Source organism: Danio rerio, chromosome 16 (genome assembly GCF_052040795.2).
Source record: "Danio rerio strain M-AB ecotype USA chromosome 16, GRCz13ab, whole genome shotgun sequence".
In the NCBI taxonomy this organism is placed as follows: Eukaryota; Metazoa; Chordata; class Actinopteri; order Cypriniformes; family Danionidae; genus Danio; species Danio rerio.
In genome coordinates this window covers 14818121-14839450 of record NC_141036.1, presented here as the reverse complement: position 1 = coordinate 14839450, position 21330 = coordinate 14818121, and the positions used below count along the sequence as shown (strand labels likewise).

The following is a 21330-nucleotide window of genomic DNA, read 5'->3' as shown; positions in this document are numbered from 1 at the left end:
GATGCACGTTATGCCCAAAACACACCCATAACTCATTAAAGCTTCCGTGAAGTGCTTTGAAATGGGCAATTTTTATTTAACGTTTTACATGACCTCAACTGAAAAATGAAGAGAGGGTGGGATATGGAGTAGCTCCTCCCCTTTTAACAGCCAATAGCATTTAGTTTTTTTCACAGCTCTGCAAGAGTAGTTAAGATCAAACACATAAAATTAAACGCAAATGAGAAGCGTCTTGAAGGGGGCGGGGCATGTCAGACACTAGAGAGCATTTGATTGGTCAAGATTTAATGAGAAGGTTGGCAGCTAGCTCTCTGCAACTCTCACATGGTTGTCCACTGAAGTTTAAGCAGGGTACCTGGATGGGAGACTACATGGGAAAGCTAGGTTGCTGCCGGAAGTGGTGTTAGTGAGGCTTGCAGGAGGTGCTACTGTCTGTTATCAGCGTAAATATCTCTTCATCTCCAGATAATTGTGACAGAAATGTAACACATTTACTATTGTGCAGTAGTAATAATAGTAGGAATAATAATAACAATAAAAAATGCCTGATGACAATCCTTTTTTTTAAATAGAGTTTATAGAAATATTTGTTGTATAAATTACTGTAAGAGTAGGCTTTAATAGGACCCTTTAATTTGTGGGCATGTCTCCCATCGTCATCAAAGCAGATGACCTGCTTAAATCTGGACGTCTTTCAGGGATATAATTGTAGACCTACAGTTGCAATCATTCATATTTATATTAGCCCCCTTTGAATTTTTTTTCTTTTTTAAATATTTCCAAAATTATTTTTAACAGAGCAAGGACATTTTCACAGTATGTCTGATAATATTTTTTCTTCTGGAGAAAGTCTTATTTGTTTTATTTCGGCTAGAATAAAAGCAGTTTTTAATTTTTTTAAAGACCATTTAAAGGGTCAATATTATTTGCCCCTTTAAGCTAAGTTTTTCTTAATAGTCTACAGAACAAACCATCATTATGCACTAACTTGCCTAATTACCCAAACATGCATAGTTAACCTAATTGACCTAGTGAGGCCTTTAAATGTCACTTAAAGCTGCATAGAAGTGTCTTAAAATATCTAGTCAAATATTATTGAATGTCATCATGACAAAGATAAAATAAATCAGTTATTAGAAATGAGTTAATAAAACTATCATGATTAGAAATGTGTTGAAAAAAATCTTCTCCACATTAAACAGAAATTGGGGGAAAAAATAAACAGGGGGGCTAATCTGACTTCAACTGTATATAATTTATTTATTTTTATTTTTTTGAAGGGCTGTGGGGTCTCGTCTTCCTTCTTTTTTTGTCCTCAGCTGATCGCATGCCTGATAATTGCAGTTTAAAAATATTTTTTACATATTACACACATTGTAAATGTTTCATGATTCCTCTTACTTTTATAGTACAACATATGAGAAAAGAAATATTAAAAACTGGAATTTAAAAAAATGGAACAAACTGAAACTGATTTTTCCAATTCTGATCCACAAATGCAGCAATGTGTTTAAGAAATTTGTTTGTATTGTGCACATTACAGACCAGCGCCTGTCTCAGTGGAACCTTTGGTCTGGAAGCAGAGAGCGAGGCGAGGAGAGGTGCAGTGAACAGAGCCCAAACCTCATGCAAACACTCCAGGGGATATATGACGTCATCGTCAGTCACAAGGGTACGGCTGCTGATTTTATTAATAGAGGTGTTGCAAAAGGCGTAGACAGAGGCTCAGTGTGAAGACCTGTGCAGCTCATCTTGCTTTTTGTCATTTGTGTTTTTAGGGTCATCTGGACAAACCCTCGCCGCTCCCCTGCTGAACCTGTGCTCCAGAAAGAGGTTTGTGTGTGTGTGTGCGCATGTGTGTGTGTGTCGCTTTCCATTTGCCAGTGTTGTTGTTTGTTCAGCGACTCTCCTGCTGTTCTCTTTACAGTCTCCAGATGATTAGGGATTAAACCTGGGAGTTACTGTAAATAAGTCCTGCCCCTGTCAGCTCCAGTAGATTGCAGAATGCTATTGAAGCAGTCATGTGGCCATTGTTATTATCAAGCATGCCAGTTGTCAGTAATTCCTGTTCATTTAAATGTATTAATTAGTGTAAATGGGGAATTAGTAGCAATTTAATATTATTATTTATTAAAAATACAACACTTAAGGGGGTTGTCTTGTCTCTAACTAGACAAAAAGTTAGTCTTGGTTAAGAATTTTATAGTGTTGTCTGTTATGCCCTACTGTTGACCTGAGGGGTATTACACAAAAGTTAGATAAGGGATTAAGCTTAGGGTATTCTGGCTGAATTGAGCTCGACTCACTTTCATGAAAGCAGGCTAAATTAAGTTACTCTGGAGATTTATTCTTTGCAGCTAGCCTGCTCCAGAGCAAGTTAACAACCAGGCTAAGATTAATCCTAGTGATGTTAGTTTTGTTATCAATGCTTCAAAAAATAAATGTGTTTACTGACTCCATGCTCTTGGCTATTTACAAATATTTTCCATCTAATAAGCCGCCTTTCCACTGTACATGGCATTCGGACACGGCTGTTGGAATACGCCCCCTTGTGGCAGCCAAGCGTCCTTTCCACTGCACATGACAATTGACAGAGTGAAATTGAGCTACAGATCCATTGAAATATTTGAACTCCTGCAACTAGACCTTATGTGACCGGCCGACCGGCAGTGATGTATTTCAGTGTTGTTTAAGCAGGTTCGTGCGTGCAAGATGAGAAATTAGAGTTTTTCGTTATTTTTTGAATCAGAAAAAAAGTCTACATTAAAAAGCATTTCTATTCCTAAATCAGTAATAAAATTTATTTTTTTAAATCTTGTCTCCACATTCTCTCGAAAATTTTTAGCAGTGTATGATAAGTTTATAGTATTTATTCATTCATTCATTCAACCATGGTTAACGCATAGAGAATAAATTCTCTTGCTTTTGCATTCTATTATTCTTATATGAAATGAATATTCTGTGTTAAAAATAGCTATGCTTAATTATATTAGATATCTTCATATATATTGTTTTCAGATTTAAATATGGAGATAAAGAAAATACATATACAGTGCTCAACCCTTTTTTTAAAAATGAATACTTTATTTATTTCTCAGTTAATATAGGCAATCATTTTTGTTGCATTTAAAGGAAACAGTTTTATTTAACAGTTATATTCATTAAAACAAGACTTCTTTTGGAATAGAAAGGTAATACATTTAAATTCAAATGAGATATTGCTTAAATAAAAATTACAAACTAGAAAATGTCAATAATTAAATTTTTATGTTATTAGTACGTTTATATTATTTTTTGATGATGAAACATCATGTTATAGATTAAATAGACTCAATTAGAAAGACAAATTATAAGTGTAACTATTTAAAAATGATCATATTGATGAAGATTAAATAAACTTGATCAAATAAACTAAAAAGATACAATAGATGTGCAATACTGGGTAAGTGTCTTATATGATCTTCATCATAAATTTATTAGTAGCATGAATGTCCACTGGTCACAAAGTAAACGCTTTAATTTGTTATCACGCCTCCTTATATGTTTCTCTTAATTCTCTAAATGAAGGTAATGGGAGTTCCCCTTCGGGGGGAACTTCAGCACTATAAGTGGATTTGATTGTAAAATCCACGCATTGGGAGGTTCGGTTCAGAAGCTACTCGTCTGAAAGAGTATTGAACGGGCCAATTAAGAATGAATTGGCAGCGCAAGCCTGCGCAGGTGAGCGGCATAAGCAATCAACTGAGTATATAAGCTCACCTGGCACCAGCAGACGCTATCCTTTTCGCTTCAGAGACTTTCTGATCGAGTCGATGAGGGTTCCTCCTGCTGTGACCAGCGATTCTGAGCGAACGAGAGCATTCTCCCGGTCCAGAGTGTGTACACGCAGTGGCAGACGGTCGAGCTGGGTTTCTCCCTTGCCTGGCGTTCTTTGGGTCCGGTCCTCCAGAGCGGTGCGTATAAAGTTGCAAACTTCACAGAAAGAGCAACACAGTCGTGCAGCACGTCCTTATCAGGACGGCGCTCCGACTGTGCGTTTCTGGATGCGGTGGTTTCCTGTCCTCGGATGATGGGCGCGGGCACTGCGTTACATGTCTGGGGGTCCAGCATGTTAATGCGCTGCTCGCGGGCAGTTCATGTCGTCATTGCGATGCCATGACTGTTGCGCAAGATCGCGGTTAGCCTTTGCAAAAGGGCGAACCACCCCAGTTGTCCCCTGCTCTGCAGCGGGCACTCGGGCAGATCTGAGGATTTCAGCGAGAGATAATCCGTCGCCCACAGGCCCGCGGACCTCCCGCTCCTCTAAGCGCTCCATCCAAGCTTCGGGCGGGGGAAGCGATCCGTCTAACAGATGGTAGCCCTTACGCCCGATGACACCGGAGACCAGATGTCCACCGCGGCATCGGAGGGTGGGCTTTCATTGTCCGATGATGATCCAGACCCGCTCGCCCCCTTCGGGCTGGTGAGCGCTGTCACTACGGATCCTGAAACGGACATGTTAGCCGTGCTTTCCCGGGCTGCTTCGGCCGTGGGTTGGAGATGGTTTATCCCCCAGCTCCGCGGCCGGACCGACTAGAGGGGCGTTCCCTTCTTCCCGGAGGTGCACAGTAGGCTCACGCGGTCTTGTAAAGCACTTTTTTCTGCTCGTGCTGCGTGTTCCTCCACCCTAACCACTCTTGACGGTGAAACAGCCAGGGGGTATGTGGCGATTCCTCAGGTTGAGTGCGCGATGGCGGTAAATCTCTCTAAATCTCTCTAAAAACCTCTTCTTGGCGGGGTCCGCCTCGTCTCCCATCCAAAGCCTGTAAGTTATCTACCTCCCTCGGAGCTAGAGCTTACATAGCTGCGGGCCAGGCTGCTTCCGCCTTGCATGCGATAGCCACCTACCAGCGCTACCAAGTGCAGGCGCTGGCCGAGCTGCACGAGGGTGGGTCCAACCCAGGCTTACGAGCTTCGCACCGCCGCCGACTTAGCTCTTCGGACTACTGAGTCCGCTGCGTGTGCGTTGGGGAGGACGATGTCCACATTAGTGGTCCAGGAGCGCCACCCCTGGCTGATATGCGCAAAGTCGACAAAGTCCGCTTTCTTGACTTCCCCATATCCCCAGCCAGGTTCGGCGACACTGTCTGTAAATTCACCCAGGAATTCAAGGCGGTGAGAGAGCAGTTGGTGGGTGATGTCTTATCGGCGGTCCGTAGCCCGCTCCGCCCGCCGTGCCATTCATACCTGCTCCTCGCCGAAGGCGCCCACCTACGAGAGCTGCTCCGCCCCCGCACACGCCTCCGGCGAAGCGAGCGCGTCGGGCATCTCGGAAGCAGGCAGCCCCCCTGCCCAGAACGCCGCTAAGTCCGGCAACGGACCGCGAAGCGCCCCTGGGACAGGCCATCTGGAGAAGAGGGAACTTGCTCTTTCCCCGCTGGAGGGCGGGGCCCCATTTCCAACGGCACTTTTTACTGCCATGAAAACATTATGAAAGGGCACTTTTCACTTCCCCAGATGTGACAGCCCGAAATCTGCCAGTCTGGGACGCTATGCTTTCTAGCTTGCAGATTCGGTGCGTTTCGCCAGTGGCTCACGAGCGCTGGGAGGACGGTCTCCTTTCTCCCACCCCTCGAGCCTCCCCTCCGGAGCTCGGGTTTGGAGTGAGAGCAAATATCTCACCTCCAGCTTTTCCGTGGGACCCGCGAGCTTCCCGGATCAGCACACCCACTCCGTGCTGCCCCACTGCTGGTACGTCAGCGATTGTAGCGATGAGTCCATTAGCGAGAGCTCTGCCTGCCTGGTTAGCGCGGGCCAGCTCTTCGCGGTGGCTCATACGCACAATCAGACTCGGCTATGCGATTCAGTTCGCGAAACGGCCCCCCAAGTCACGGGTGTGTATTCACCAGGGTCAGCCCCCTGTCCGCCCCTGTCTTGCGAGAGGAGATTGCTGTCCTCCTGGCGAAGGATGCAATCGAGCCGCTCCCTCCAGCCGAGATGGAGAGCGGGTGTTACAGCCCACGCTTCATCGTGCCCAAAAAGAGCGGTGGGTCACGGCCAATCCTAGATCTGCGCGTTTTGAACCGCTGCCTGCACAAGCTGCCGTTCAGAATGCTCACGCAGAAGCGCATCCTCCGGTGCGTTCGTCCTCTGGGTTGGTCTGCAGCATTAGACCTGATGGACGCGTATTTCCATGTCTCCACTCTTCCTCGCCACCGACAGTTTCTGCGGTTTGCGTTTGAAGGTCGAGCTTGGCAATACAAAGCCCTCCCCTTCGGGCTCTCTCTGTCTCCGCGGGTCCTCACCAAGCCCGCGGAGGGTGCCTCAGCGCCCCTTCGGCTCGCGGGCATCTGCATACTCAATTTCTTTACAACTGGCTGATTTTTGCCCTCTCTCGGAGCAGTTGATTATGCACAGAGACAAAGTGCTCTGGCACTTCCACCTGTGGGGGTTTCAGGTCAACCGAGAAAAGAGCAAACTCGCCCCCGTGCAGAGGATCTCTTCTCTCGGGCTGGAGCTGGACTCGGTCACCATGGCAGCGCGCCTCTCCGGAGAGCGCGCTCAGCTGATGCTGTACTGTCTGAGAGAGCTCGACAGTAAAATAGTGGTCCCACTGAAACTATTTCAGAGGCTCCTGGGGCATATGGCATCCGCAGCCGCTTCATGCCGCTCGGATTATTCTATATGAGACCACTTCAGCACTGGCTTCACGATCGAGTCCCCAGACGCGCATGGCACACGCGCGCACACCGAGTCTCTGTTACTGCGCTGTGTCGCCGCGCCCTCAGCCCTTGGAGCGACCCCTCGTTCCTACAGGCCTGGGTGTCTCTAGAACAGGCGTCCAGTCTTGTTGTCGTTTCAGCAGACACTTCCAACACGGGCTGGGGGGCTGTGCGTTGCGGGCATGCGGCTGCGGACCTGTGGAAGGTACCCAGTTGCATTGGCATATCGCCTGGAGCTGTTGGCAGTGTTCCTCGCTCTCCACCGTTTTTTTCCGGTGCTGGAGCGGCAACACGTGCTGGTCAGGACGGACAGTACGGCGGCGGTGGCGTATATCAGCCGTATAGGGGGTATGCGCTCTCGCCGCATGTCTCAGCTCGCCCGCCGTCTGCTCCTCTGGAGTCATCCGCGGCTGAAATCGCTGCACGCCATTCATATTCAGGCAAGCTCAACCGTGCAGCCGATGCGCTCTCACGGCAGCCTTGCGTCCTGGAGAATGGAGACTCCACCCCGAGTCTGTTCAGCTGATATGGGCGCGATTCGGGGAAGCCCAGATCGATCTGTTGCTTCCCCCGAGATCGCTCATTGCCAGTTGTTCTTTCCCTGACCGAGTGCTCTCGGCACGGATGCACTGGCTTACAGCTGGCCTAGGGGCACGCGCAAATATGCGTTTCCCCCAGTGAGCCTGCTCGCGCAGTTACTGTGCAAGGTCAGGGAGGACGAGGAACAGGTTGCTGGTTGCGCCTCTCTGGCTCAACCGGACCTGGATGTCAGAGCTCTCCCTCGCGATAGCCCTCCCCTGGCAGTCCCTTCGAGAGAGCACCTACTCTCTCAGGGACAGGGCACCACCTGGCACCCTCGCCGATCTTTGAAGAGATTTTTAGACGCGAGGAAGACTTGGGTAACCTCCGATTGCGGTGGCTAATACCGTCACTCGGGCTAGAGCCCCCTCCCCGAGCGCGCCTATGCCCTGACGTGGAGTCTATTCACTGAATGGTGTGTCTCTCGCTGAGAAGACCCCCGTAATTTGCCAGATCAGCGTTGTGCTTTCTTTACGCCGAGAGAAGTTGGAGAGCAGGCTGTCGCCCTCCACACTCAAGGTTACGTGGCTGCCATCTCCGCTCTCATACCGCGGTGGCTGGCAGCACCGTGGGAACGCATAACCTCATCATCCGGTTCCTCAGGGGCGTTAAGCGAATTAATCCACCCCGCCCCCTCTCATGCCCTCTTAGGATCTCGCCCTCGCTACACAAGCCGCGTCAGATCCCTTCGATCCTCGACTCAGTATCTTTCTGTCCCTGAAGACAGCTCTGCTGGTCGCGTTGATATCGATTAGAGGGTCGGGGACCCGGAGGCATTTTTCGGTCAGTGACTCGTGCCTGTAATTGGGCTGGCTTCTCTCATGTCCTGAGACCCCGCCCGCGATATGTGCCCAAGGTTCCTACCACTCCGTTTTAATACGAGGTAGTGAGCCTGCAAGCGCTGCCCTCGGAGGAGGCAGACCCAGCCCTTCTTATTGTCCAGTTCGTGTTTTGCGTATTATCCGGACCGCACTCAGAGTTTAGATCATCTGAGCAGCTCTTCGTCTGTTATAGCGGTCGGCAGCAGGGAAGTGCCGTACCGAAATAAGTTCCCACTAGATTGTGGATGCCTTTCTTTCACTATCAGAGCCGAGATGAGCCGCGTCCCCCGAGAGCGCGTGCACACTCCACTCGGAGCTTCGCATCCTCTCGAGCGCGCGCACGCGGCGTCCCTCTAACAGACATCTGTAGAGCTGCGGGCTGGGTGACACCCAACACATTTGCAAGGTTTTACATCTGCGAGTGGAGAAGGTTTCCTCAAGGGTATTAGGTAACCCTTGGTGATTGAGGAAACAATTCGGTAGGGTGTTGAAACACGCTTGCTGCGCCATTTTCCCTAACACGGAGATACGTGCGCCTTTTTATCAGTCAGTAAAGTTCCCCGTCAGGTGAGCCCTGCAGATTCCTCCGTGGCCCCCAGCACTGACTCAGCGGAGGAGTCACTTGCTGGCCCACTACGTTGTAGGTCTGCCCGCTGGTCAGCCCGCGTTTTGGGTAAAGGTGCCTGCTATGCGAGATCCCCACTAGGCGATCCCATATGCTTATTCCGCCACGGTTAAGTCCCCCCCCTGGGCGGACCCGTGTCTTCCCTCCCCGCTAACCACTCTTTTGCTATGCGTACTCCCCCTTTTTAGGGCTAGTCCATATGGAAATTCTGCCATCTATCCCCCCTTGGGTAACGGATGGCCTCCGCAGCGTCCTCCCTATCGGGATTGCACGCTTCCCAACGTACTGTCGTATTTCCTAGAATTATTTAGATGCTCACGACTTCCCAAAAAATATATCTAAATCCGTAAAACTTCTGTTGAAGTAGGATAAATTAGGGCCAGGGACACGTTGGAGGACCGCGCCCCCCATGATGTGGGTGCGTCACGCTTGCTTGACTATCTCCTCATCGGGGGTGTTGGTAAGGTGCAGTCATTATGGCGCTTTCAATGGGCTCCCAATGCGTGGATTTTACAATCAAATCCACTTATAGTGCTGAAGTTCCCCCCGAAGGGGAACGTTCGAGGTTACTAAAGTAACCCTTCGTTCCCCGAGGAGGGGAACGGAAGCACTATACTCCGTCGCCATAATGACTGTCCCTTAGCTGTTGAAAGTCTCTTCAGCTTAAAAAGGATAGCGTCTGCTGGCGCCAGGTGAGCTTATATACTCAGTTGATTGCTTATGCCGCTCACCTGCGCAGGCTTGCGCTGCCAATTCATTCTTAATTGGCCCGTTCAATACTCTTTCAGACGAGTAGCTTCTGAACCGAACCTCCCAATGCGTGGATTTTACAATCAAATCCACTTATAGTGCTTCCGTTCCCCTCCTCGGGGAACGAAGGGTTACTTTAGTAACCTCGAACGTTCTCTGATTATCTAATTGGCTCACATTGGGTTTTACCCATCCTTGCATTGTTGATTCTGTGATCAATCCCATGGTCTGTTAAATAATGCCACAAATGTGCATTTATCCTGCCTATCAACATCAGGCTTGACATAGCGGCTCTTTTCCATTCTGGATCAGCAAACGTGCAACAGACTATGCCAGGAGGGCCAGATTAAACTAGGTCAAGCTGCGCTTTTTTGATTCCACTTTTGCGCAATATCCCTCGGAAGTTTCTGAAACTTTTCTTTTTTCAGTATGTTGTTGTATTTCCAACTGAAATTGAATATTGAGTAAGGACCAGGGCTTTCTTTTGTGCATAATTCCTTTTTAGGAAACTAATGGCAAAGAGGGCATGGTTAAGAATACTGTGGCTGAAGCCATCAAACTGACGTCAACAGAGATTGACTGTCACTCTAAACTTGAAACAAATGGTCAGACTTTGTTTTAAGATTTTATTTGATTGAAGAAAAAATGTAATTGGAACAACTGGCATAGATTAATTGTTCACCTAAAGAATAACAATGTGCCCAAGCAAAAAAAAAAAACATTTTGATTTCACATAGACTTTAAACTTAATTAGGTAAACTGGGGTGTGTTTCCGAAAAACCATAGTTAGCCAACTGATGGTCGCAAGTTCGGTCATTCCAAACATAGTTTGTTGATTTGGTGTTTCTCAAAACCATCGATTCAATGACAATTCGCAAACTGCATAGCAAACTTGTACGTTTTCAACTACACCTCTAGAGCTGTAGTTAGAAGCAAAATTCCTGGCTGTGTTCTATTCCCAGTTATTTCCCCTATGCCCTATTCCTTTTAAACGTTCCAACATTTAAACTCAGAATTATTTTTTTTTAAAAAGCATTAAAGTCATCACTCTTACATTAATTCCCTTTCAAAGTATTTTTACAGTTCAGTTTTGGTGATCTTCATATTGACAAATGCCTTCCCTTCGTAGTGCACTTTAAAAGTATTTTTCTTTTTGCAGCAGTGGCCTATGACAAAAGCTATAGATGACTTATAGAAAAAAGTGGAATCTATGTTACGTCTCCAAAGCTTGTGAAAACAAAAATATATAGCATACGTTAATAGTTTTATTTTATAGTAGCTTAAGCTATTTATTAAGAAATGTATACATGCTAGAACATTTCTGCAGTGGTATATGTGTGTGTGTGTGTGTGTGTGTGTTTATATATATATATATATATATATATATATATATATATATATATATATATATATAAACATAAAAAGTAGGATATTGTTTTTTATTCCTTAATAAATGGCCTACTAAAAATTAAAACCATCAACGTGATGATTTATATATGAAATTAGAAAAAATGTTAGCTTTTGTAAGTGGCTTTATGTTTTGGAATAGAATATGGAATATTCGCAATAATATTTGTAAAGGAAACATAGGCCCTTATACTGAATGCACCGTTTACATATATTTTTAATTAATAACCAATGTTTTTATCTAAAAGAAGTTATGGGGTTTATCTCTAAAGAAGTAGTTACTCCACCCTGTTTGGAGTTCATTATATGGGCATTTTACGTTCTAACTAACATGGTTCAAACGACAGAACTTCGACAGAGAAACTGCGGTTTTGGGAAAAAGATGCTTAAAAGATGCATCAAACTATGATAGTTCAGCCATGAGTTATGTTGTTGTTTGGGAAAAGCACCCCTGGATAGGTTCTCATCCAAAGTTCAGTTATTTACCACCATGGAAGCATAATTTGCCACCCTGGTATTGCTAGTCAAAAACGATATGCTAATTTTACCAATGTGCGATCTGTAAGAGTTTATAAAGTGTAGTTGTCAAATAAATGCATTTATTTATTAAAAATGTCATAAAAACAGTAATATTGTGAAATATTAAAGTACTTAGATGTAAATGATAAAATAATTTTCACTTTTGGGTGAACTGTCCCTCTAATATTTTTGTTGAAATTGTTGTTTTTTTAGGATTTAATCAATAGAGAGTTCAAAAGAACAGAATTTATTTAAAATTTGAAAGAAACAATAATATTCAGTTTGTGTGTGTTTGTGTGTGTTTTCTCTTGCAGATCAGGCTCGGCTCCTGTTGATCTCACTATGTTGCAGAAGCAGCTGCACTCAGGCCACTATGAGAGTCTGGAAGCCTTTCATTCAGACATGCTGAAGGTGTTCCATTGCGCCGAGGTCAGTTTTACGCACTGTTCACAAACTCACACTGTTTGATGTTCTTCTGCACCTGTCACTGTTTGGACTTCTCAGCTGCCAAGGTCAAACCTCATAGTGAACATCAAACAATATTCACAATATAATAGAATACATAGGTTTTTGCTACGCATCCAGAGTATTTCTTTTCTGATACTGAGCAGCATCATGTACTTGTTGACAGCCCAGTTCCTCTGAGCCTCTCAGTTACCACAAATTTACTCTCCAGTGCTTTCAAACATGCATGATTTTCTTTTTCTGCAAAACACAAAAGAAGATATTAAGAAGGAGAGTCAAAGTAAGAGTGAACTATGGAAATCACTGGTTTCTGCTTACCTTAGAATACCTTCTTTTGTGTTTCACCAAAGAAAGAAACTCATAAAGGTTTGGAAGTGTGAATTAGGGATTTACAGATAATCAAAGATGATAATAAGCTTATATACATAGTCATTAAAAATCCAGTTCTGTAATGAGCATTAAGTCTCCTGCATGTGCTTTTAGATGGAGCAGCATTTACTACACAGTTGTAGTTCACTGACAAGCGACGCAAAATAATGTTCATCATCACAGACAATTTAATCAGGCTATTATAAAATCCAATATAAACATTTTATGATACTTAGAGCGGTCTGCATAGCTTCTCAGTGAACTATGACTGTTGTTTCTACATATGAAAGCACATGAAAATACCATATTTGATAACATGTTTTTACTGCAAACATAACAACTTCAGTCGAGAGTTTGAAATGAATCCTTCTGTGAGATGATTTAGTAGTTGTGTGATTTCTAGCCACACTAAATCAATAAAAGCAGTTAAATCTTATCAAAGTCCCTTTTTAAGGTAAGTTTGTTCACTCGGCTGCCATATTTGCAGTGTTCTAGGACAGTACATCCAGGACCACAGTCCTATCTAAAGGAATGGGGGAGTCCTGAAATCTCCAAAACTGCTCGCTGAACTCTCAATTAAATTACATATTAGAAAACAACAACAAAATGTGAAACGACCTCCCCCATTATTGTTGTTATTACATTTAAACCATGTCATTTTCATGACACCGATCTCCTTTACTGCTGTTTTAATATTAACAAGAGCACACGGTTAAAAACACTTTAAGAACAGAGACAGAAGACTGCAGGATGACACTAAAAGGACAAAATAACTGATGGGATGTGCTGTGATATATTTACTCTTGTCAAAATCAACGCAGGCACACCGTAGTCGACAAACAGAACTGTGTCCCCATAGAACTGTGACTTTAAAGGGCTGGTCCATTACGTTATCATATTTTAAACTTTATTTGATGTGTAATGTAGCTGTGTGAACATAAACAACATCTCCAAATCTAAGACGCTCAAAGTTTGATGCAAAGGGAGATGCGAATACACATCCAACAGCTTAAATAACGCGATTCACAAGAATAAATCGGCATAATTAAGCGTTTCTTGCAAATCACTTGAGTTGAAAAATCCCTGCCCATGACACAAATCTGCATCTATTGTGAAGTGAATTTGATGCATAAATGAAGCGGATTTGATCCACGAATTAAATTACTAAACTGTAAATGTTCTATAAATGTCTAGTTACGCGCTATTTATTTAATAGCATGATTTGTTCGTGCAATCCGCATCTGGTGTGAGTACAGCATTACAGAGTTAGCTTAGCAAAGCCTACAGTGAATGAATAACAAATACAGATTTTGACTATTTGCAGTTTGCAATTGTATTTAGGTTCATTGTGGAGCCCTAATATGAACCTTCTCATTTAAGAGCGTACTCACACTATGTACCGTTGCCTCCCCTGACGGCCCGCACTCACATTCGGGCCTGGGCACGCTTAAATCATTGATGATGCGCTGTTTTGTAAGCGCTTTCGCTCAGCACAGTGGAGATTTCTTTAGTTATATACAGCCCTACAGTTTTATATTTCTATAGTCATAAACATTCATAAAGTCCTTGTGCTGCAGGAATTAGGAGGTTTGCTGAAGGTGCAGCTGTGGTGCAGTGAGGGGTTTGCGTCTTTAATAAACTAGGACAGTTTACGTTTATTGAACTGTAAGAATGATTAAATCCATATCAAACAGTCCCTCAAAAGTCACGTCTTGCTTTCAGTTTCGCACTCAGACACGTTTTCCACTCACACTACAAGCGTACTGCGCAGATTCTGGAAGTAAATGCTCTATTTATTTTCTCCACAGGGGCATTTTTATCTAATAAACAATTAAGAAAGACCTGTTGTGAGCTCTGAGGTTGTTATTGGTTGTATATGCATTTGTTGAAGCCATCTTTTTGCATTAATTCATCATAGTTTTGTATTTGTCATGTTTAGTTGAGGACTTTGTGCAGGAAAAATGTATTCACAAATATCAAGCTGTGCAGAAAATTCCATTTGGATAATCGCAGAGAGACCGCGGTTATATATTTTGTATGATTTTAATTGATTATTTCTTCAAATGAAACTGTGTAATGTTGTGATTTGTATTGCTTTACTTTATGGCTTAAAGACAATTTTTACAAAATCCCTCAGGGATAAATGAATGGGAAACATTTCAGCGTGACTGAAAATGTGGGCAGGCACTAATGCATTGTATAATGGACTCTGCAAAATGCACTGTTCTGATCTTATGCTGTCTTTATGTCTTCTATCAGAAATACTATGGCTGTGAGTCGTCGGTGGGTCGAAATGTGGGGCAGTTGAGGGAAGTGTATCACGCTGCTCATCAGGAGGCCTTCACTCGATTCAGACACTTCCTGTGAATGACAGAAAAGCACACCAGCGACCTCTATCAGGACGCTGCTGTTACCAAACCCAGAGGCATGATGGGCCTTCCAGAAGGCAGATGATGCTCTCCGATACCAAAGACCTGCTGTATGTTGCACTCACAGTCGCACTGCACAGGTAAAAGAACTTGTCTGATATACATAAACATACTTGAACATCTACAATACACACAACTGAAATAAAGTTTGCATGAAATGACAATGTAAAATGTAACGCACATTCTTAGTATTAAGATGAACAATTATTCTGTACAACTTTCAATCTACATTTGTTTTGCTAATCTTTAATCCAAATCTAACCATTTGAATGGCAGTCTTTCTCTGATGATGTCTGTTTGATGGCTTGGGTGAAATATGTTTATCCATGCTCCAATAACAGCTATAGTTTTAGTTACCCTATAACTTGTTTTGAGAAATCAGTTCGATTATAAACAGTGCTTAATTTCAGCCGCATCTTGCCGGCTCTGTTCTGCGAAATGTCAGATATTCATGTTTTGTGTCTGAGTGTGAGCACACATGACGGTATCACCATGTGAAAGTTAAAGTAGAGGGCACATTTAACTATTAGCCTTCAACAGTATTTTCAGCCAGTCATCTTTCTTACGTTTACAATCACTCTCATTGGTTGGTGATTATTCTTTCACTCAGTGAGCATCTAAAATAAATAATGGCATAGTGGCCTTCCTAAGTAATATTTGTATATTCAAAATAGCAAAGAGACAGTCAAGCATATTTTCATTTTTTTAAACCACAAGTAAATCTGATAAAAAGAGATCTTGAGAAGATGAATCTGTGTGAATGGATCAGGGGTGCCTTTCCGAAAACCATCGTTAGCCAATTAAGGTTGCAAGTTGTGTCGTTACAAACATAGTTTGTTGATTTGGTGTTTCCCAAATTCACCGTTCCAACGAACATTCACCAACTGCGTTGCAAACTTCTATGGTTGCAACTACACCTCTGGAGCTGTAGTTAGAAACATAGTTCCTGGCTGTGTTCTATTCCCAGTTATCCCCTGTATGCCCTATTCATTTAGAACATTCTAACATTTAAACTAGTTTTTTAGGCATTAAAGTCATCTCTCTGAAGTGTAATTTGCTTTTAAAGTATTTTTACAGTTCAGTTTCAGCGATGTTCATGTTTACAATTGCGCTCCCTTCTCAGTGCACTTTAAAAACATTGATTTAATTTTGAACACAGCCATGGTTCATGACAAAAGCTATAGGTGACTCATGATTTAAAAGCGGAATTTACGTTATAGTATATGTTAATCGTTTAAATTTATAGTATGTCACTTATTAAGTATCTGTACTGTGAATGACATAGGGCTGTTAGTTAGAACATTTCTGCAGTGGTTTGCATGTGTCAAATTGTAAAAGACTTTTCAAAAAAAAAAAACTTAAATATTAATAATAAAATAATATGAAATAATCATAATCGTCATCATCATTAATATTACTGTAATTATAAGATTTAATAATTAAAAAAATAATTTCTTAATAAATAGCCTCATTTATTTATATGATTTATATATGAAATTAGAATATGTGTTGGCTTTTGTAAGTGAATTTTGTACAATACAGTTTGTGAAGGAATATTTTTTGAAGATATTTTATTAAAGATACTGTATGAGAGACTTTGTTTACAAAACAAGTAGTTCTAATTGGATTTGAATTGTTAACATTAAAAGTATGGTAAGTTTTTAAATGTATACTCTTAAAATCATTTCACATAAATTCATTTTTAATTAAAATTTTTACAAAACTGCAGAAATAGCAAGTATCTCAGTAAAATTCTAAAGATCCGGAATAACACATTTAAAGAAGCAAAACTGATGATAAAATATCTTTAAATGAATTATTTCGCTTTCTTTACTGGCAGTTTTTTTTAAATTTCCCCCTTTTAAATGCTAAACCTCATTCATTCTGTTAGACCAGTGGAATGTTTCCCTCATTTATTCAAGGATAACCAAACCATTTGCTTTTGGAAATGTAACACAAGCCAGCAGTGTTGGCTAGAGCCGTCGCCTCAAACAGCTTTAAGGCCACTGAACGGATCAAAGGCTTTTATTTTTCCACAGTCCTTGAGTTATTCCCAATTGACTTGATTTATATGTGCTGGTAAGTTACTCTCGCTCTTCTTATTTCTCCTGTCCTTTTGTGCTCTGCAGGTTAAGAGACAGCACTCCTGGAAATGCCATTTGTGAGCATGAAGCACGGCTGATGTTTGACAATGTGATTAAGTTGAAAGCACCTCGGCCTTTCTTTCTCTCAGGGAAATTCGAGCGAAGAAACTGGAGACATGAACAACAAATCAACATCTGAGACCATCATACACCCCAACAACATGCAATTCTTTCCATTTCAGATAGTATCACCATAGACGGGACATAAGCATGTTGGATGGGATGCAGGAAACCTTGCAAAGAGACGTGTGCTGCTGTTTTGGGTCTAAGCGACGAACATGTGCAGACTGTTTTCAATCATTTAACATCTCCATTAGCATACAGTACCTACAAGAAAATGAACTTCACTGAATGGACAGTTGTTTGTATACAGTGTGAACAGAATTGTGGTCTACAGCGTTCTTTTTTATGTATAGAAACCTCTTTCAGGGTAATAAGATAATTGCGACTTTTTTCATGCAGTTTGAGTTTATATCTCTGAAGTCAAATTTTCTCAGAATTCAAAAACTTTGTGGAAAAAATATCAAGAAAATCATCTCAGAAATGGTGATGATGTGGGGGGGATAAGTCAGAATTGAGATGCAGATTGTTACAAAGTCACCTTTTATTTTTGTATCTAAAAATTTTAATGTTTTTTTTTCTGAATTTCTAAAAGTTTAAGATGCGACATGCAAATTTGGATTTGTAAGAGAAAAAAAAGTCAAAATACTTGCTTATTTTTTTAAGAATTGCAAAAACAACAGAAATTTTAGCTAAATACAAATGCGATCCTGAGAGAAAACTCCAAATTGTGAGTTGCAAACTCAAATTCGCACTAGCATCAAGTGAAGTTTCACAAACTAATTTCGAGAGGAGCACGTGATATGAGCTAGCCAATCAGATTAATCCAAACTCACTATAAATAGCCCAGCTAAAAAAATACTTCCTTATCTTCGTTTTCAGAAGAAACCCCCCCATCCACCCCATCTTCTCCTTTTCTTCCTTTACCATGGGGAGCTCTCGAGAAATTCCTGATCTCGTACTCCCCTTACATCCTCAGTCAACCAGGCTGGAGCCCTGGGCTCAATTATCTCTGAGATCAGGGTTCTCTCCCAGGACAACATGCAAACCTTCTATTATTGATCAAACAATATCTAAGTGTGAACTCTTGAAATGAATAAAGGAGGAGTTTGATATTTTTTTAATTGTGTCCTTGAAACCAGCTTTCCTGATTAAGTGTTTTGTGCTGAGGGTCGTAACAATAATATAAGCAATAATGCATGAATGGTTTAATAACGCAGCCTTAATGTAAGCAACGATGTTTATTTGAAAGGGAATTTATTAGCACTTTGTGCAGAGCTGTCTTGTGTTAGTGATGTTTTTACTGGAGCAGTAATCTTTATAGCTTTGAGACTCACAGAAATGTTTTATATTGATGTATTTTGTAAATAATGTATATTTGGAAAATGATGTTTTAGTATGGTTTAAAAAACTCTATTTAGTCTTAAATTGATGTTGGCAATTCATGTTTTTCATGGAGTCTTTAATAATATTTTTATGAACAGTTTTAAGGTGACTACTGTAGATGCATGCGTGATTTTAAACAGGACATTTATTGTTTGTAAAACATCAGATTTTTTGTGCATGGCATACTTTATATTGCTTTATTGTGTTTAATAGCTGTGTATACTGCACACACACACAATGTATGCAACACATTATATGTCTATGCTGAACTAAGAAACTGGTTGTTGGAAGCTCATTAAACAGTTTAAAGCAGAACAGAGGAATTAAAGCAGCTACAGTTAACCTGCTAAACTTTTTTTATTTGCTAAAAAAAATGTTGACATGTTTGTATCGGTATTTGTATGCAATACAGAATATGAATTACATTGTCAATGAAAAAAAATACAAAATACAAATATTAAAGAACATGAAATAAACTTGTAATGTAATGTGTATTTATAAAGCATGTTTATTGTGTATGGCCGTACACCCAAAGCGCTTCACAATCATGAGGAGGGTCTCTCCACACCACCACCAGTGTGCAGCATCCACTTGGCAGCCACAGGTCAACAGCGCCAGTGCGCTCACCACACAGCAGCTATTGGAGTGGAGAGACAGTGATAGAGCCAATTCAGTGGATAGGGATGATTGGGAGGCCATGATCATAAGGGCCGATTGAGGGACTTTGACCACCCCTACTCTTTACGAGAAGTTCCATGGGATTTTTAATGACCACCTCGGTTTAACATTTCATCTAAAAAACGGCGCTCAGTGACAGTATAGACCAATTACCAACCTACGTCATGACGTCACACGGGTCCCCGGTTGCAAAAAACAGACAGGCTTCAATGGGAAAAATGTCGTGTTTTGCGGTAGGATGCCGAATTCGAGTCCAAAAATAGAAAACTTAACTTTTACCATACACCACACTGCTTTAATACCGACTTCAGACGTCTTTGGCTAAATGGGAGCTGAATGAAGTAAGGAGCTAAATAGAAATGCTGGACTCTGCCGTTCTCATGTTGTATCAGGTCAGTTCACACTATGCTGAATCATACACATCACTCGTTTTTGATTGCTGAAATGATTTCAGCAAAAACAGTTACATATGGTGAATTAAACTGCAGACACTGAATGCTAAGAATGAAACGTGAAAGTTACGTTTATTAAGGTAAACTTGGTTTTATATTTACACATTCATTCAGTGACAACTTGTGACACACTCCCTATATTGTTTACCACGGCACTTTGAATATTCGGTCTGAAATAACCTGCAAGTGTTCGCTATTTAGAGTTTGCAAATAATATTTTTATGAAATGATATTATTAAGGAGAAAGTCTGAATGTGCGAATATAAAACCAACTGTATTTCTATGTGTAGGTTCACATACCCTGCCGTACAGGTGAAGTTTACTGTCAGAATGCAGTCGTTTTGCGTGTTGTGGATTATTTACCCAGGCCTTGTATAACGTTAGCTCCGTCTTGTTTCCTTGTCTTTGGCTAGGCGGAATCTCGGTGTTTAGCTCTTGATTCTGGTCATCATGGAGCATTATTTCTTGCACATGACAACAAAGAACAAAATTGTTGGCATCTTAAGACTTGTAGGATTTTAACTACTCTCTTGTAAAATCACTCGGAGCTTCAATGAGATTGTATATTTGGGGCTGGATGCTTGGTCATTCCGTCTTATCCAATATTCATTGGGAGGGTGCTATCGCAAATGGAGCTGTCAGATGAACGCCGCTCACTTTAACGTTAATTTTGCTGAATCACTGTGCTTGTCACTGGGTGACGAGCTGTTATAATATGCTGTAAGCATTATGTAAATAATACATATAATATGTAAGTAATATATCTTATTTCTAAGACAACAAACTCTGCACCGCATCTGATGTCATTCCCTCGCTGTAAATGCTGGGGCTCCTGGTTGCTTTCTGCCACCTCCCTGTGCGCGCATCCTGAATGTTTACAAACATGGTAATTGGTCTATAGTGTCCTCTTCCTTATACTGGGGCATTAGGACTCACACAGACCACAGGTTGAGCGCCCCCTGATGGCCTCTCTATCACCACTTGCAACAGCAACCTAGTTTTCTCATGTGGTCTTCCATCCAGGTACTGACCAGGCTTAGCCCTGCTTAGCTTCAGTGGGTAACCGCTCATGGCCTGCAGGATATGGCTGTGGATGATGTGAATGAATGGCGTAAGAAAGTAGTTCCTAATACAAAAGGGTTTTTTGACTCTACGGGTTTGATTTTCTTTTTTTAAATGCACAACTATGCTGTAAAACTGTTGTATAAATGAAAAATCACACTCGTAGCAATGCCATATGGCTGTATTTCAGCACTGGAGGGAGGCGTGCGTTGGCACGAAGCTGCAAGCCTACTCGTGTGATATTGCTTATATATATGTGTGCAATATCACATAAGTAGCAGTGTGATATGGCTGTATATCAGCACTGCTGGCAGGAGTGCGTTGGCCTTAGTGTCCCACCAGTGCTGATATAGAGCCATATTGCACTGCTGCGAGTGTGATATTGCGTTTGCGACACCCCTCCACTGTCCAACGCCCCGCCATATGTTAAACCTCTTTATTACGTTTGCTGTAACACACAGTTACAAAAACCAAAGATAAGCTAACATGAGAAACGAAGTCAAAGAGCCCTATAAAGCAAACACTGTTCACATTAGTGAATTTCAGTAGACATCTGACAAAGAGAAACTCAAGCAGGTTAATAGATGAAGCTGCTGATACTGTTTGTGGAGTTGTTTAATAATCCTCTGCTAAAATTTTAAGAGACTGGATGTGTTTTACTTCATTAAAGGCTGTGACTAAAGTCAGCTGTAGTTTTGTGTTTCTCTTCAGTGATTCAGTGCAGTGCAGTGGGCAACTTAAGAAGAACCAGCTTTCATCAGCTGTCTTGGTGAACTTCTACTGCTGCACAATAGAAAGCATCCTGACCAACTGCGTCACAGTCTGGTATGGAAGCTGCTCTGTTGCTGTGTGTAAGGCACTGCAGCGGGTGGTGAAAACTGCC

General features: G+C 42.1%; 1 pseudogene across 1 annotated transcript in view; it reads left to right on the top strand.

Moving 5' to 3' along the window:
* The window catches only part of LOC100537860 (ASH1 like histone lysine methyltransferase pseudogene), a 62045-nt pseudogene extending 44370 nt beyond the window's left edge, over positions 1 to 17675 (top strand). Inside the window, 5 exon segments of the transcript NR_147500.1 lie at positions 1544 to 1672; positions 1779 to 1833; positions 11717 to 11831; positions 14496 to 14745; positions 16795 to 17675. The product of NR_147500.1 is annotated as an ASH1 like histone lysine methyltransferase pseudogene (transcript).
* Positions 17676 to 21330: the final 3655 nt, after the last annotated feature.